This window comes from Oncorhynchus kisutch, linkage group LG21 (assembly GCF_002021735.2).
Source record: "Oncorhynchus kisutch isolate 150728-3 linkage group LG21, Okis_V2, whole genome shotgun sequence".
Taxonomy (NCBI): domain Eukaryota; kingdom Metazoa; phylum Chordata; class Actinopteri; order Salmoniformes; family Salmonidae; genus Oncorhynchus; species Oncorhynchus kisutch.
The window spans coordinates 1,615,678-1,632,209 of NC_034194.2; the positions used below are offsets into that span (position 1 = coordinate 1,615,678).

At 42.5% G+C, this 16,532-nt stretch overlaps 1 protein-coding gene across 1 annotated transcript in view; it reads left to right on the top strand.

Moving 5' to 3' along the window:
* The window catches only part of LOC109886480 (protein eva-1 homolog A), a 136,500-nt gene that overhangs the window by 38,949 nt on the left and 81,019 nt on the right, over positions 1–16,532 (top strand). The gene's annotated exons all lie outside the window — the stretch shown is intronic.

The window sequence follows — 16,532 nt, forward strand, 5'->3', positions numbered from 1 at the left end:
ATTATTATTAACCCTGACAACGTTTCTAGGATGGGCTATTAGCAGGACAATATATATTGGTCATATTGGTCATGGCTCCCGAGTGGCTTTTATTGCTCAAACTCACACACTTTTGATAGACTTAACGGGGCAATCTGTCCTTTGGTTGCTTCGGAGGCCTTGATTCCCAATGCGTTGTAATCTGTGTAATGGAGATGTCACAGTGGTAATTGAAACATCAGGAGATGAACAAGCATTTCAATGTTCTGGGTTAGCTCTATTCCATTATCTCATCACTGTGGTAGGAACTGCTCTCAGATCAGCGTTTCACTGCTCTGTGTTTGTGGGGGAAACTGGGTTAATGCTATTCCATTATCTCATCATATTTATAGGAACTGCACTCATATCAGTTGTTGGTTGGGGGGGACTGGCAGCCTGGTAGCAGGTGTTTATTTTACAGACGCTAATAAAAGTATATGTGTGGGGGAAGTGTGTCTCTCTCTCTCTCTCTCTCTTTATCTCTCTTTCTCTCCCTCTCTATTTATCTCTCTGCTGAGCCCTGAGGACACACACACACTCTGTGTATTGTGCTGCATGCTGTTTAAGAACCATAGAAGAGAGGAGCCACAGATGGATCTAAAGTAGGAAAGAGAGAGACTGTGTGCCAAGTAGACCTCCCAAACTGTGCTGGTCCTGCCAAACTCTTTAATGAGCATGTATGGGCCACTGTCTGAGACATCTACTGCAGCCCTTATCCTCCACATACAACACCTGTTCTGCCAGTCACATTCTGTTAAAGGTCCCCAAAGCACACTCATCCCTGGGTCACTTGTCTTTTCAGTTTTGCTGCAGCTAGCTACTGGAACGAGCTGCAACAAACACTCAAACTGGACAGTTTTATCTCAATCTCTTCATTCAAAGACTCAATCATGGACACTCTTACTGACAGTTGTGACTGCTTTGCGTGATGTATTATTGTCTCTACCTTCTTGCCCTTTGTGATGTTATAATGTCCAATAATGTTAATGTTTGTACCATGTTTTGTGCTGCGACCATGTTGTGTTGCTACCATGCTGTGTTGTCATGTGTTGCTACCATGCTGTGTTGTCATGTGTTGCTACCATGCTGTGTTGTCATGTGTTGCTACCATGCTGTGTTGTCATGTGTTGCTACCATTCTGTGTTGCTATGTTGTTTTCTTTAGGTCTCTGTTTATGTAGTGTTGTCTCTCCTGTCGTGACGTGTGTTTTGTCATGCTGTGTTGCTACCATGTTGTGTTGCTACCATGCTGTGTTGTCATGTGTTGCTATGTTGTTTTCTTTAGGTCTCTGTTTATGTAGTGTTGTCTCTCCTGTCGTGACGTGTGTTTTGTCATGCTGTGTTGCTACCATGTTGTGTTGCTACCATGTTGTGTTGTCATGTGTTGCTACCATGCTGTGTTGTCATGTGTTGCTACCATGCTGTGTTGTCATGTGTTGCTATGTTGTTTTCTTTAGGTCTCTGTTTATGTAGTGTTGTCTCTCCTGTCGTGACGTGTGTTTTGTCATGCTGTGTTGCTACCATGTTGTGTTGCTACCATGCTGTGTTGTCATGTGTTGCTATGTTGTTTTCTTTAGGTCTCTGTTTATGTAGTGTTGTCTCTCCTGTCGTGACGTGTGTTTTGTCATGCTGTGTTGCTACCATGTTGTGTTGCTACCATGCTGTGTTGTCATGTGTTGCTATGTTGTTTTCTTTAGGTCTCTGTTTATGTAGTGTTGTCTCTCCTGTCGTGACGTGTGTTTTGTCATGCTGTGTTGCTACCATGCTGTGTTGTCATGTGTTGCTATGTTGTTTTCTTTAGGTCTCTGTTTATGTAGTGTTGTCTCTCCTGTCGTGACGTGTGTTTTGTCCGATGTTTATGTTATTTTTATTTATTTGATTTAATCCCAGCCCCTGTCCCTGTAGGAGGTCTTTTGCCTTTTGGTAGGCCGTCTTTGTAAATAAGAATGTGATCTAGTTAATTAAAGGTTAAATCAACTAACATAAGGTATGCATACGTAGGCTGATCCTATGTCCTTGCTTCTCCCCACTCCTTGATCAAAACCAGCTGCTTGCATAGTGCAGAGCTCCGCTCACAGACATCTATTTTAGGAGTTGGCTCTAATAAAGGCAGTAAAGAGTATTAGCGTAGCTCTGTTTATAGGACGGTAACATGGGAGACAGTATAGTGACAGGGTATACAGGACAGTCCCAGGGAGGACAGTAGAGTGAAGGACTAAACCTCCCCGTTGTCATTAGTTAGCGGTGAGGACAGATCTTGGGCTTTGTAATTATACCTGGAAAAGCTTACCCAGTCATAACGTCAACACACTGTGGAGTGGAGGAGCATAACACACATACATAAGCGAGCAGAGAACACACACATGTCCAAGCATTGAGCACACACACATATGTTCTTTCAAGCGGTGAGCTCACAATCACACACAAACACACATTTTAAGAGATGAGCGCTCACACACACATTGTCGGTAAATGTTACATTTTTACTGGTGTGTACAGTTCTCACACACACACTCACCCTGCTGTTACCTACTTTCATTAAACATGGCTCATTTAATACATGTTATGGGTACGACCATGTCTGTCTGTAGGAGTTTGATTAGGGGGGAACCCACATCACATAGACGAGGTAGGTAGATAAACAGTATCCTAACGACAGGATACAGAGTCAGAGGTGGATGGGAGAGATAGGAGACAGCTGTTACAGTACTTAGTGTTATTCTAAAGTATACCTGGGGTATGAACCTCAGACATAAACCAGAGGTGGATGAGAGGGATAGGAGACAGCTGTTACATACCTTAAGGGAAGATTTCGGCAGGTGCCATATGGTTAGTGAGAAAGTCCATATTGCAAATGTACGGTCCCTTACTAGACGTCCGAAATCATTTGTAAAATTCGCGGACGGCGTCGGGCCGAGCGGCAGGGCAGGACCTACCGGGAAGTCATCAAATGAACTTTGTCGGACATTCGGTTTCCGTTTTACAAAAATAATAAGATTTTGGTCATTTTGCCGCTGTCCCGGAAATTCCCACAAGAGGGCATAAGCAATCATATTGCAATTGGACAAAACATCACGATTCACGACGGGGCCTTATCTCGAAAACTGAAAATATTTCAAAGCCGAAACTCGGTGAGCGTAGGTTTGGCATAACGGGCAGTTGGCCCCGAACAAGATGGCGTCTAGGCCTCAACGGTTTTTGAGTTATGGCCATTTATCTGGGATTAAAGGTCCAAAATGAAAATAGAGAAATTATTTTTCCACTTCACGTCAAAGTCAAGGAGCCTCCGGTGTCAATAAAAAAAAAAACTGCCATTTAACTATCGTCATTTAAGAGAAATCGTACAACGACAGATTGGTGATGTTCACGGATAGGTGTTTTTTTTTTCAACGGTTACAGATCCAGTTGCAGGGTGTTCTTACGAATCTTTTTAAAGTGTGCTGCGGAGCTCTGCGAGATTTCTGTGATTTTTTATGATTTTCTGAAATAACACACACTCCCTAAACCCTCCGTAAATAACTCAGTTCTTAACGTAAAGACTTAAAACTCAGGATTATGTAAAGGCATACCTCAATCAGGATATGAGTTTATTTATAGCTTCCTGTGCCAACCGGAAGTGCCTTAAATGGTGTCACAGTGGCATTTTCCAAGGGTTAAAAAGGTCAGATCTTTTCAAAACTTCATATGTGTGATTAGGCAACCCCCATAAACTGTAAGGCAGTCATTTCTCCCAACAGATGTCAAAGAAAAGCTCTCTCTCACACACACACACACAGAAACACACACTCAGCAAGGATGGAGTGACAAAGTACGGTGCTTAAAGACACACAAAGCCTACAATGGCATTTCCATATTCTCTAGGCCGTGCCGAGTTCAACAAGATGCCCCGCTTGAGCGTAGCTCGCTCGGTCTAAGCACAGCGACCATTAGAAAAGTAGGCCCAAAATGAAGGCTGGCCCTCAATGTGATTTGTTTTTGGGTGACAGTGAGAGAACCGTTAAGGTGAGAAGCACAATTCGACCTCAGGAACGTACCTGAGGTCCTCCCGATCCGTGCAAGCCTAACGTTGACCGTGTGGCATTAACCCTTAATAGTTAAAAGAAGGTGTTTACTTCAAAGAGTTTGCATTGACTTCTCTCCCCATAGGAATACATTGCCTGCACACCTAAATTCAACCTGAAGCCTATGTGGGTTATGAATGCCTTATGAACCTGTCTTCTATGACAGTCCATCAGACCACTATGAGGTCTACCTGTGCCAATTCTAAGCTTCCTGAAGCAAACGGAAGTGGTTAAATTAACCCAAAAGGTGTTTTGATGTACATAACCTTCAAAGGTGAAAATGACCACATTCAACCCTGTGTAGATCGTAGATCAGTCAATTCTTAACTTAAAGACTTAAAACTCAGGATTCTGTAAGTTTCTATGTCAATCAAGACATGTGTTTACTTATAGCTTCCTGTGCCAACCGGAAGTGCCTTTAATTGGGTCACACTGTCTGTTTTGAAGGGTTAGAAAAGTCACATCTCTCCAAAACTTCATATGTGCGCCTAGGTAACCCTCCTAAACTGTAAATCAGTCATTTCTCCCAGCAGATGTCAAAGAAAAGCTCTCACACACACACACAGCAAGGATGGAGTGATAAAGTGCGGTGCTCAAAGACACAGAGAGCAGGCAATGGCATAAACATAATCTCTAGGCCGTGCCGAGTTCAACGAGATATCCCGCTTGACCGTAGCTCGCTCGGTCTAAGCGCAGCGACCATTAGAAAAGTAGGCCCAAAATGAAGCCTGCCCCACAACGTCATTTGCTTTTGGGTGACAGTGAGAGAACCGTTAGGGTGAGAAGCACAATTCGACCTCAGGTACGTTCCTAAGGTCCTCCCGATCCGCGCAAGCCTAACGTTGACCGTGTGGCATTAACCCTTAATAGTTAAAAGAGGGTGTTTACTTCAAAGAGTTTGCATTGACTTCTCTCCCCATAGGAATACATTGCCTGCACCCCTAAATTCAACCTGAAGCCTATGTGGGTTATGAATGTCGTATGAACCTGTCTTCGATGACAGTCTATCAGGCCACTACGAGGTCTACCTGTGTTGATTCTAAGCTTCCTGGACCAACCGGAAGTGGTTAAAATCACCCTAAAAGTGTTTATCCATACCCTGCCTGCAGTTTGATAGACATAGTGCATTCAACCCTGTGTAAATCAGTCAATTCTTAACGTAAGGACTTAAAACTCAGGATTCTGTAAAAGCATACCCCAGTGAGGATATGTGTTGATTTATAGCTTCCTGTGCCAACCGGAAGTGTCATAATTGGTGTCTCTTGGGCTGTTTCGAGGGGTTAAAAAAGTCAGATCTTTCCAAAACTTCATATATGTGATTAGGCAACCCCCATGAACTGTAAATCAGTCATTTTTCCCATAAAATTTCAAAGGAAAAATAAATCACCCTAAAACACAACTTGGATGGAGGGACGTATTGGGGTGCGTAGAGACAGACAGTGACTGCAATAGTTAGCTTTGTTCGAGCTAAAAAAGAACCGTCAGACCTAGAGTTCCGAAACTTTAGAATCCTGTTCTAGACCTCCGGTCAATAGTGCATGGTGAGTTACGTGGCTCTAGAAGGTTCTCGGACCGAGAAACAGCCTCGTACATTTGCAATGACTTCAATTCATTTTGACCGTTACGAAAATGACGACATTTAGAAAAGTCTCAGAGACGCAAGGCTAGGTGCATTGAAACCGGCTCGGCCCATAGAGACAGATCCCAACGTTTCTGTCCGATAGCTCATTCAAGGACCCCGTAGCAAGGCATGGAAAAAAGTGGATTTTCAGCACCAATTAGGGTTTTACTCGGGCACCGAAGGACCTATCGAGCCGAAACTCGGGATTCGCGGTCGCCTCACATAGGCCTACACATAATGTCCGACCTGGACCCGCAGCTAGAACGTAACTATGTGTTTTACGTTTTTATTATGTTTTAAACCAAAGGCGCTGTGAATTATGGGCCTGCTCTGACATATGTGATAGTTGGCTTCTAAATGAGTAGGAAAAAGTGGGTTTGGTGTCAATTGATATCAGTTTGGTGTCATAATGACATCTAATTGACTGATGGACACTGACTTGCTAGTTGACTTTTGTACATTTGCAATGTGTTTAAACGGAGAGGGACCATCACCAAAATGGCATTCTGAAATCAACACAAAAAATGGCATCACCACAGTCTCCAGACTGTGCCGAGTTCAACGAGACGCCCCGCTTGACCGTAGCTCGTTCTGAGTGCAGCGACTTTGAAAAAAAGAAGGCCCAAAATGCATTTAACGGTCATTCTGATTTTAATGCCCGCTATAGGAGCACCCTACTACGGCCCTCTTTCACTCAGGGCCGTCCTGGGTGCTTTATGGACTGTTAGCCAAGTGCTGGAGGAGGAAATAGACCCGTGCACCTGGTGATTGAAAACGTGCATCTGGTAACCCAAGAGGAAATAGACCCGTGCACCTGGTGATTGAAAACGTGCATCTGGTAACCCAAAAATTCAAATATGGTCCTAAATGCATTTAAGGGTCATTCTGATATTAATGCCCGCTATGGAAACACCCTACTACGGCCCTCTCTCTGTCGGGGGCGACCTGAGTGCATTATGGACACTTTGAAATTTCACGATGGATACTGATTGTTGTGCACCCGGTAACCCAAAAATACAAATATGGTCCTAAATGCATTTAACGGTCATTCTGATTTTAATGCCCGCTATAGGAGCACCCTACTACGGCCCTCTTTCACTCAGGGCCGTCCTGGGTGCTTTATGGACTGTTAGACAAGTGCTGGAGGAGGAAATAGAGCCGTGCACCTGGTGATTGAAAACGTGCATCTGGTAACCCAAAAATACAAATATGGTCATAAATGCATTTAACGGTCATTCTGATTTTAATGCCCGCTATAGGAGCACCCTACTACGGCCCTCTTTCACTCAGGGCCGTCCTGGGTGCTTTATGGACTGTTAGACGAGTGCTGGAGGAGGAAATAGAGCCGTGCACCTGGTGATTGAAAACGTGCATCTGGTAACCCAAAAATACAAATATGGTCATAAATGCATTTAACGGTCATTCTGATTTTAATGCCCGCTATAGGAGCACCCTACTACGGCCCTCTTTCACTCAGGGCCGTCCTGGGTGCTTTATGGACTGTTAGACAAGTGCTGGAGGAGGAAATAGAGCCGTGCACCTGGTGATTGAAAACGTGCATCTGGTAACCCAAAAATTCAAATATGGTCCTAAATGCATTTAAGGGTCATTCTGATTTTAATGCCCGCTATAGGAGCACCCTACTACGGCCCTCTTTCACTCAGGGCCGACCTGGGTGCTTTATGGACTGTTAGCCAAGTGCTGGAGGAGGAAATAGACCCGTGCACCTGGTGATTGAAAACGTGCATCTGGTAACCCAAGAGGAAATAGACCCGTGCACCTGGTGATTGAAAACGTGCATCTGGTAACCCAAAAATTCAAATATGGTCCTAAATGCATTTAAGGGTCATTCTGATATTAATGCCCGCTATGGAAACACCCTACTACGGCCCTCTCTCTGTCAGGGGTGACCTGAGTGCATTATGGACACTTTGAAATTTCACGATGGATACTGATTGTTGTGCATCTGGTAACCCAAAAATTTAAAGATTGTGAATAAGAAGACACAGAGAGGCTTAAAAAGTTAAACTCTCTCTCATGGGATGAAGGGACATACAGGCCTAAAGGCCAAACACCCCTAACCAGGTTATAACCCAAAAGGTGTTTTGATGTACATAACCTTCAAAGGTGAAAATGACTACATTCAACCCTGTGTAGATCGTAGATCAGTCAATTCTTAACTTAAAGACTTAAAACTCAGGATTCTGTAAGTTTCTATGTCAATCAAGACATGTGTTTACTTATAGCTTCCTGTGCCAACCGGAAGTGCCTTTAATTGGGTCACACTGTCTGTTTTGAAGGGTTAGAAAAGTCACATCTCTCCAAAACTTCATATGTGTGACTAGGTAACCCTCATGAACTGTAAATCAGTCATTTCTCCCAACAGATGTCAAAGAAAAGCTTTCACATACACACACAGCAAGGATGGAGTGATAAAGTGCGGTGCTCAAAGACACAGAGAGCAGGCAATGGCATAAACATAATCTCTAGGCCGTGCCGAGTTCAACGAGATATCCCGCTTGACCGTAGCTCGCTCGGTCTAGGCGCAGCGACCATTAGAAAAGTAGGCCCAAAATGAAGCCTGCCCCACAACGTCATTTGCTTTTGGGTGACAGTGAGAGAACCGTTAGGGTGAGAAGCACAATTCGACCTCAGGTACGTTCCTAAGGTCCTCCCGATCCGTGCAAGCCTAACGTTGACCGTGTGGCATTAACCCTTAATAGTTAAAAGAGGGTGTTTACTTCAAAGAGTTTGCATTGACTTCTCTCCCCATAGGAATACATTGCCTGCACCCCTAAATTCAACCTGAAGCCTATGTGGGTTATGAATGTCGTATGAACCTGTCTTCGATGACAGTCCATCAGGCCACTACGAGGTCTACCTGTGTTGATTCTAAGCTTCCTGGACCAACCGGAAGTGGTTAAAATCACCCTAAAAGTGTTTATCCATACCCTGCCTGCAGTTTGATAGACATAGTGCATTCAACCCTGTGTAAATCAGTCAATTCTTAACGTAAGGACTTAAAACTCAGGATTCTGTAAAAGCATACCCCAGTGAGGATATGTGTTGATTTATAGCTTCCTGTGCCAACCGGAAGTGTCATAATTGGTGTCTCTTGGGCTGTTTCGAGGGGTTAAAAAAGTCAGATCTTTCCAAAACTTCATATATGTGATTAGGCAACCCCCGTGAACTGTAAATCAGTCATTTTTCCCATAAAATTTCAAAGGAAAAATAAATCACCCTAAAACACAACTTGGATGGAGGGACGTATTGGGGTGCGTAGAGACAGACAGTGACTGCAATAGTTAGCTTTGTTCGAGCTAAAAAAGAACCGTCAGACCTAGAGTTCCGAAACTTTAGAATCCTGTTCTAGACCTCCGGTCAATAGTGCGTGGTGAGTTACGTGGCTCTAGAAGGTTCTCGGACCGAGAAACAGCCTCGTACATTTGCAATGACTTCAATTCATTTTGACCGTTACGAAAATGACGACATTTAGAAAAGTCTCAGAAACGCAAGACTAGGTGCATTGCGACCGTCTCGTTCCATAGAGACGGACCCCAACGTTTCTGTCCGATAGCTCATTCAAGGACCCCGTAGCAAGTCATGGAAAAAAGTGGATTTTCAGCACCAATTAGGGTTTTGCTCGGACACCAAATGACCGATCGAGCCGAAACTTGGGATTCGGGGTCGCCTCAGCTAGGCCTACACATAACATAAGAAATGGACCCGCAGCTAGAACGTAACTACGTGTTTTATGTTTTTTTATTGGTTTGAACCGAAGGCTTTGTGAATTTTGGGCCAGCTCTGAAGTATGTGATAGTTGGCTACTAAACGAGTTGGAAAAAGTGGGTTTGGTGTCAGTTTGTATCAGTTTGGTGTCAGAATGATATCTAATTGACTGACGGACGGTGACTTGCTGGTGACTCTTGTCCATTTGCAATATGTTTAAACAGTGAGGTACCATCACCAAAGTGACATTCTGAAATCAACCCTAACGAGCGACTGAGATTAACCAGAATCACTGCCCAGCCATCCCGAGTTCATCGGGCCAGTCAATTTCACATTCCTGCAGGATTTTTATAGCATGACAAATTCGTGATGGTACCTGCCCATTGAACCATATTGCAAATGCCAGTGACTTTGCAAAAGTAAGAAAACATAAACAAATGGACATAATGAAATCACCATATTTGTATTTTTGGGTTACCAGTTGCACAACAATGCACGTACACTTGCAATATGATTAAACAGTGAAAAAACATCACAAAATGGACATGATGAAGTCAACACAACGAGCGATGGAAAGGAGCAACTATCACTGCCAGGCCATCCTGTGTTCATCAGGCCAGTCAATTTCACATTCCCTGAGGATTTTTATAGCATGACAAATTCGTGATGGTACCTGCCCATTGAACCATATTGCAAATGCCAGTGACTTTGCAAAAGTAAGAAAACATAAACAAATGGACATAATGAAATCACCATATTTGTATTTTTGGGTTACCAGTTGCACAACAATGCACGTACACTTGCAATATGATTCAACAGTGAAAAACATCACAAAATGGACATGATGAAGTCAACACAACGAGCGATGGAAAGGAGCAACTATCACTGTCAGGCCATCCCGAGTTCATCTGGCCAGTCAATTTTGCATTTCTGCAGGATTTTTGAGCATGTCAAATTTCATATGGTAAATGCCCATTGAACCATATTGCAAATGCCTGTACACTTGCAATATGATTAAACAGTGAAAAAACATCACAAAATGGACATGATGAAGTCAACACAATGAGCGATGGAAAGGAGCAACTATCACTGTCAGGCCATCCCGAGTTCATCTGGCCAGTCAATTTTGCATTTCTGCAGGATTTTTGAGCATGTCAAATTTCATATGGTAAATGCCCATTGAACCATATTGCAAATGCCCGTACACTTGCAATATGATTAAACAGTGAAAAAACATCACAAAATGGACATGATGAAGTCAACACAATGAGCGATGGAAAGGAGCAACTATCACTGTCAGGCCATCCCGAGTTCATCTGGCCAGTCAATTTTGCATTTCTGCAGGATTTTTGAGCATGTCAAATTTCATATGGTAAATGCCCATTGAACCATATTGCAAATGCCCATACACTTGCAATATGATTAAACAGTGAAAAAACATCACAAAATGGACATGATGAAGTCAACACAATGAGCGATGGAAAGGAGCAACTATCACTGTCAGGCCATCCCGAGTTCATCTGGCCAGTCAATTTTGCATTTCTGCAGGATTTTTGAGCATGTCAAATTTCATATGGTAAATGCCCATTGAACCATATTGCAAATGCCCGTACACTTGCAATATGATTAAACAGTGAAAAAACATCACAAAATGGACATGATGAAGTCAACACAATGAGCGATGGAAAGGAGCAACTATCACTGTCAGGCCATCCCGAGTTCATCTGGCCAGTCAATTTTGCATTTCTGCAGGATTTTTGAGCATGTCAAATTTCATATGGTAAATGCCCATTGAACCATATTGCAAATGCCCGTACACTTGCAATATGATTAAACAGTGAAAAAACATCACAAAATGGACATGATGAAGTCAACACAATGAGCGATGGAAAGGAGCAACTATCACTGTCAGGCCATCCCGAGTTCATCTGGCCAGTCAATTTTGCATTTCTGCAGGATTTTTGAGCATGTCAAATTTCATATGGTAAATGCCCATTGAACCATATTGCAAATGCCCGTACACTTGCAATATGATTAAACAGTGAAAAAACATCACAAAATGGACATGATGAAGTCAACACAATGAGCGATGGAAAGGAGCAACTATCACTGTCAGGCCATCCCGAGTTCATCTGGCCAGTCAATTTTGCATTTCTGCAGGATTTTTGAGCATGTCAAATTTCATATGGTAAATGCCCATTGAACCATATTGCAAATGCCCGTACACTTGCAATATGATTAAACAGTGAAAAAACATCACAAAATGGACATGATGAAGTCAACACAATGAGCAATGGAAAGGAGCAACTATCACTGTCAGGCCATCCCGAGTTCATCTGGCCAGTCAATTTTGCATTTCTGCAGGAGTTTTGAGCATGTCAAATTTCATATGGTAAATGCCCATTGAACCATATTGCAAATGCCCGTACACTTGCAATATGATTAAACAGTGAAAAAACATCACAAAATGGACATGATGAAGTCAACACAATGAGCAATGGAAAGGAGCAACTATCACTGCCAGGCCATCCCGAGTTCATCTGGCCAGTCAATTTTGCATTTCTGCAGGATTTTTGAGCATGTCAAATTTCATATGGTAAATGCCCATTGAACCATATTGCAAATGCCCGTACACTTGCAATATGATTAAACAGTGAAAAAACATCACAAAATGGACATGATGAAGTCAACACAATGAGCGATGGAAAGGAGCAACTATCACTGCCAGGCCATCCCGAGTTCATCTGGCCAGTCAATTTTGCATTTCTGCAGGATTTTTGAGCATGTCAAATTTCTTATGGTATTTGGCCCCAAAAAAACACATGATGAATTGACAAAAAATTGAAACAATTTCGAAAAACGGTCCAGAAAGAACTTTTTTACGAGGGTGATAAGTTTTTAAAAAAGTTCAAATTTTCGACTTTTGACTTCATATGAAATCACATTGTAAATGGACAAAACATATTTCTTATGCGCATGTAAAAATAAAATAAAAATTTGGCTAATAAAATTGGACAAAAGTATGTTGATACAGTTCTTATACATGTGTAATTGACACAAAAATGGAAAGAATTTTGAAAAACGGTCTAGAAAGCACTTTTTTAAGGGTGTGTGAAGTTTTTTACAACATTTTTACATTTTTGACTTTTGACTTTTGACTTCCTATGAAATCACATTGTAAATGGACAAAACATATTTCTTATGCGCATGTAAAAAAAATAAATATATATGCTAATAAAATTGGACAAAAGTATATTCATACAGTTCTTACACATGTGTAATTGACAAAAAAATCAAAAGAATTTTGAAAAACGGTCCAGAAAGCACTTTTTTAAGGGTGTGTGAAGTTTTTTACTAAATTTTGACTTTTTTGACTTTTGACTTTTGACTTCCTATGAAATCACATTGTAAATGGACAAAACATATTTCTTATGCGCATGTAAAAAAAAAAAAGAAAGAATTTCGAAAAACGGTCCAGAAAGCACTTTTTTAAGGGGTGATAATTTTTGACAAAAAAATCATTTTTTCAAAATTTTGCTTTTGGATGTTGACTTGATGTCCATTTCCAATATGAAAAACCACGGTGTAGCGCACTCACCCCCTGTTGGATTTTTGAAGTGTTACAACTGGCAATAGCCATATGACATTTGCCATCAACTTTGCACGAATTGGCGTCCAATTGGGTGGTATTGTCCAATGTGTATATGGTTCGTACGGTGCCAATGTGTTGCCATTCATTTTTGTCCACTTCAGGGGGGTCTTCCCTTACAGTACTTAGTGTTATTCTAAAGTATACCTGGGGTATGAACCTCAGACATAAACCAGAGGTGGATGAGAGGGATAGGAGACAGCTGTTACAGTACTTAGTGTTATTCTAAAGTATACCTGGGGTATGAACCTCAGACATAAACCAGAGGTGGATGAGAGAGATAGGAGACAGCTGTTACAGTACTTAGTGTTATTCTAAAGTATACCTGGGGTATAAACCTCAGACATACATATGGGGTGGATTCACTAAGAACCAAACTGAATTGAGTGTGCTGATCTTGTCCAATATGAACCTCACATTTTCTGTGCGACATGTTTTCTGTAGCACAACATTTCCCTACTGTGTGAACTAATGAATACACCCTGGAGTTCCTACCTGGGGGATAAATGGCTGACTTACAGCACTTGATAAACAATTTGCACATCCTAAAATAAGGAAACTATAGATATAATTGGAGCCATGTCATTAAAGGCTTAAGACATATGAGAACGGTGTCATCTCTAAACTTATCTAGTTCGGTTCTCCTGTTGGACTGAATGGCAATCTTATGGGGATGTGGTCTGCATGTGTGTGCTGCTCTGAATGTGACTGTGATTATACTGTTGCTAGGTCTAGGCTTACTTTATACTTACTTCATACTTTATACCATGTCTAAACTCATAGAAATAGAATGACTAGAATAGATTGTACGTTCCGTGAACGGTGGACTGGCCTCCATATTGAGTATACCTGTTCCCAAAGGTAAAAGCAGGAAGTTGTTTTATTTTATTATTTGGTCTGCATATTGTATATATATGCTGTATACCTGTACTACCAGCCAGAAAGACACATGAGCTGGACGCAATGACCCCATGAAGTCACAGACATGATTTGTCATTCTTCAACCATTGTGGTAACCTGCTATTGTAGTGTAGAGAGGCCTAGAAACTATGCACTTTTCACCTTGTCATGCCTCAATGTTTTTTTCCTCAGAAAACCAGAAAAGAATAGATGAGCCAAACTTGACTGAAACCATGATTACATAGGGCCACACTTGATAAAGCATGTCTATCTGCAACTACAGTATCCAGGAAACCTTAGTGATTTGATCAGAAGAGCCTGGGTTCTGGCTGCGGGATTTGTCTGGGATCTGGCTGCGGGATTTTTCTGGGATCTGGCTGCGGGATTTGTCTGGGTTCTGGCTGCGGGATTTGCCTGGGTTCTGGCTGCGGGATTTGTCTGGGATCTGGCTGCGGGATTTGTCTGGGATCTGGCTGTGGGATTTGTCTGGGATCTGGCTGCCGGATTTGTCTGGGTTCTGGCTGCGGGATTTGTCTGGGTCCTGGCTGCGGGATTTGTCTGGGATCTGGCTGCGGGATTTGTCTGGGATCTGGCTGTGGGATTTGTCTGGGATCTGGCTGCCGGATTTGTCTGGGTTCTGGCTGCGGGATTTGTCTGGGTCCTGGCTGCGGGATTTGAAACGGGATTCGAAACGTCACAACTGATTGACAAAGTTCTTTCTGAAATGTGTTTTTTCTTGTTTTGTTTGGATGCATCAGATGCCACCAAGGTGATAGATAGATGTAAGAGAGAGAGATGCAGGGGGAAAGAGAGTGATGGAGAGAGAATGTGGACAGCCAGCATTCTATGACTGTCTGTGGTAACGTCACAAACGGAAAAAGATGATAGCGCAGATACAGTTTACTTCTGCCGGTAATCACCTTTCATTTCATTTGTCACATGCCTCATAAACAACAGGTGTGGACTAAAAGTGACATTCTTTCTTATTTATGCTTAATAGACTAAAACAGAACATTGGAAGAACCTTGGAGTAGTGAAACAAAGAACAGACTACAGAGAACAATTTGCTAATATTAGCTGGACTTGCTGCTTTGTCTGACTAGCTCTATTAACCCCTAGGTCCCAACAGGCCTGTTGAGTTGAACTTATTCATGTCTCATTCATGTGTCAGCTGTTAACTCCCACTTATTCAAGTCCCATGTACAGTTTTCTCATGGCACAGCTGCTCTTGATAAAGATAGCTGACTACCTCGGTCCGAATAGGCCAATAGAGTTGAGTAGAGTTAAATCAATCAAATGTATTTATAAAGCACTTTTTACATCAGCTGATGTCACAAAGTGCTGTACAGAAACCAAGCCTAAAACCCCCAAAAGGCAAGCAATTCAGATGTAGAAGCACAGTGGCTAGGAAACACTCCCTAGAAAGACAGGAACCTAGGAAGAAACCTAGAGAGGAACCAGGCTCTGAGGGGTGACTACGAAAAACTCCCCAGAAAGACAGGAACCTAGGAAGAAACCTAGAGAGGAACCTGGCTCTGAGGGGTGGCCAGTCCTCTTCTGGCTGTGCCGGGGGGAGATTATAAGAGTAGATGGTCATTAAGGCCAGATGGTTCGTTAAGATAGATAGATGACCAGCAGGGTAAAATAATAATCACAGTGGTTGTAGAAGGTGCAACAGGTTAGCACCTCAGGAGTAAATGTAAGTAGGCTTTTCATAGCTGAGTGGGGGAGGCAGAACATAGAACAGCAGCAACTGGATCAGCAGCAACTGGATCAGCAGCAACTGGATCAGCAGCACGATCAGGTGGACTGGTTACGGGGACAGCCGGGAGTCGTCAGGCGAAGTAGTCCTGAGGCATGGTCTCGGGCCAGGTACTCCGGGAGGTGAAAGAGAGAGACTTAGAGATCACAAAGGACACCATTTTTACAATGTTGCGAAGATGGAAAAAGGCCACTTTTGAATTTGATATGGTTGTCAAAAGAGAGATCAGGGTCCAGAGTAATGCCAAGGTCTTTCACGGTTTTATTTGAAACTAATGTACAAGCAGAGATTCATTGTCAGATCCGACCTCCGCATTCTTTGTTTCTTGGGACCTAGAACTAGCATCTCTGTTGAGTTCATTCATGCCTCATTAATGTCTCCACTGGCTCTCATTCTAGCTCAATAGAGAGTCCATAGCTGTGTAAAGGCTTTTTCGGAGTCCAAAGCCACGATCGTCCGGCGGCCCATTGTGACATAGCTACCCTGCGTCTGATACCACCGTCTGCGGTGGACGCACAGGCTGCCGTGCACCTCCCCAAAATTCCCAACCAACACGGCTTCATGTACATGGATCAAATCAAATCTATGTTTATTTGTTGCTTACACAGATAAGCAGGTTCAGCGAAATGCCTATATTTAACTAGCTCCAACAGTGCAGTAGAATGTCTCGCAAATACAACACAATTAATTGAAGCAATCAAAACAAGAAATCAAGAAATAACCTTCCAAAGTAGATATATTAGAGTGAGCATGTGTAGGAATCAATAATATACATATGTGGTGTGTATAGACA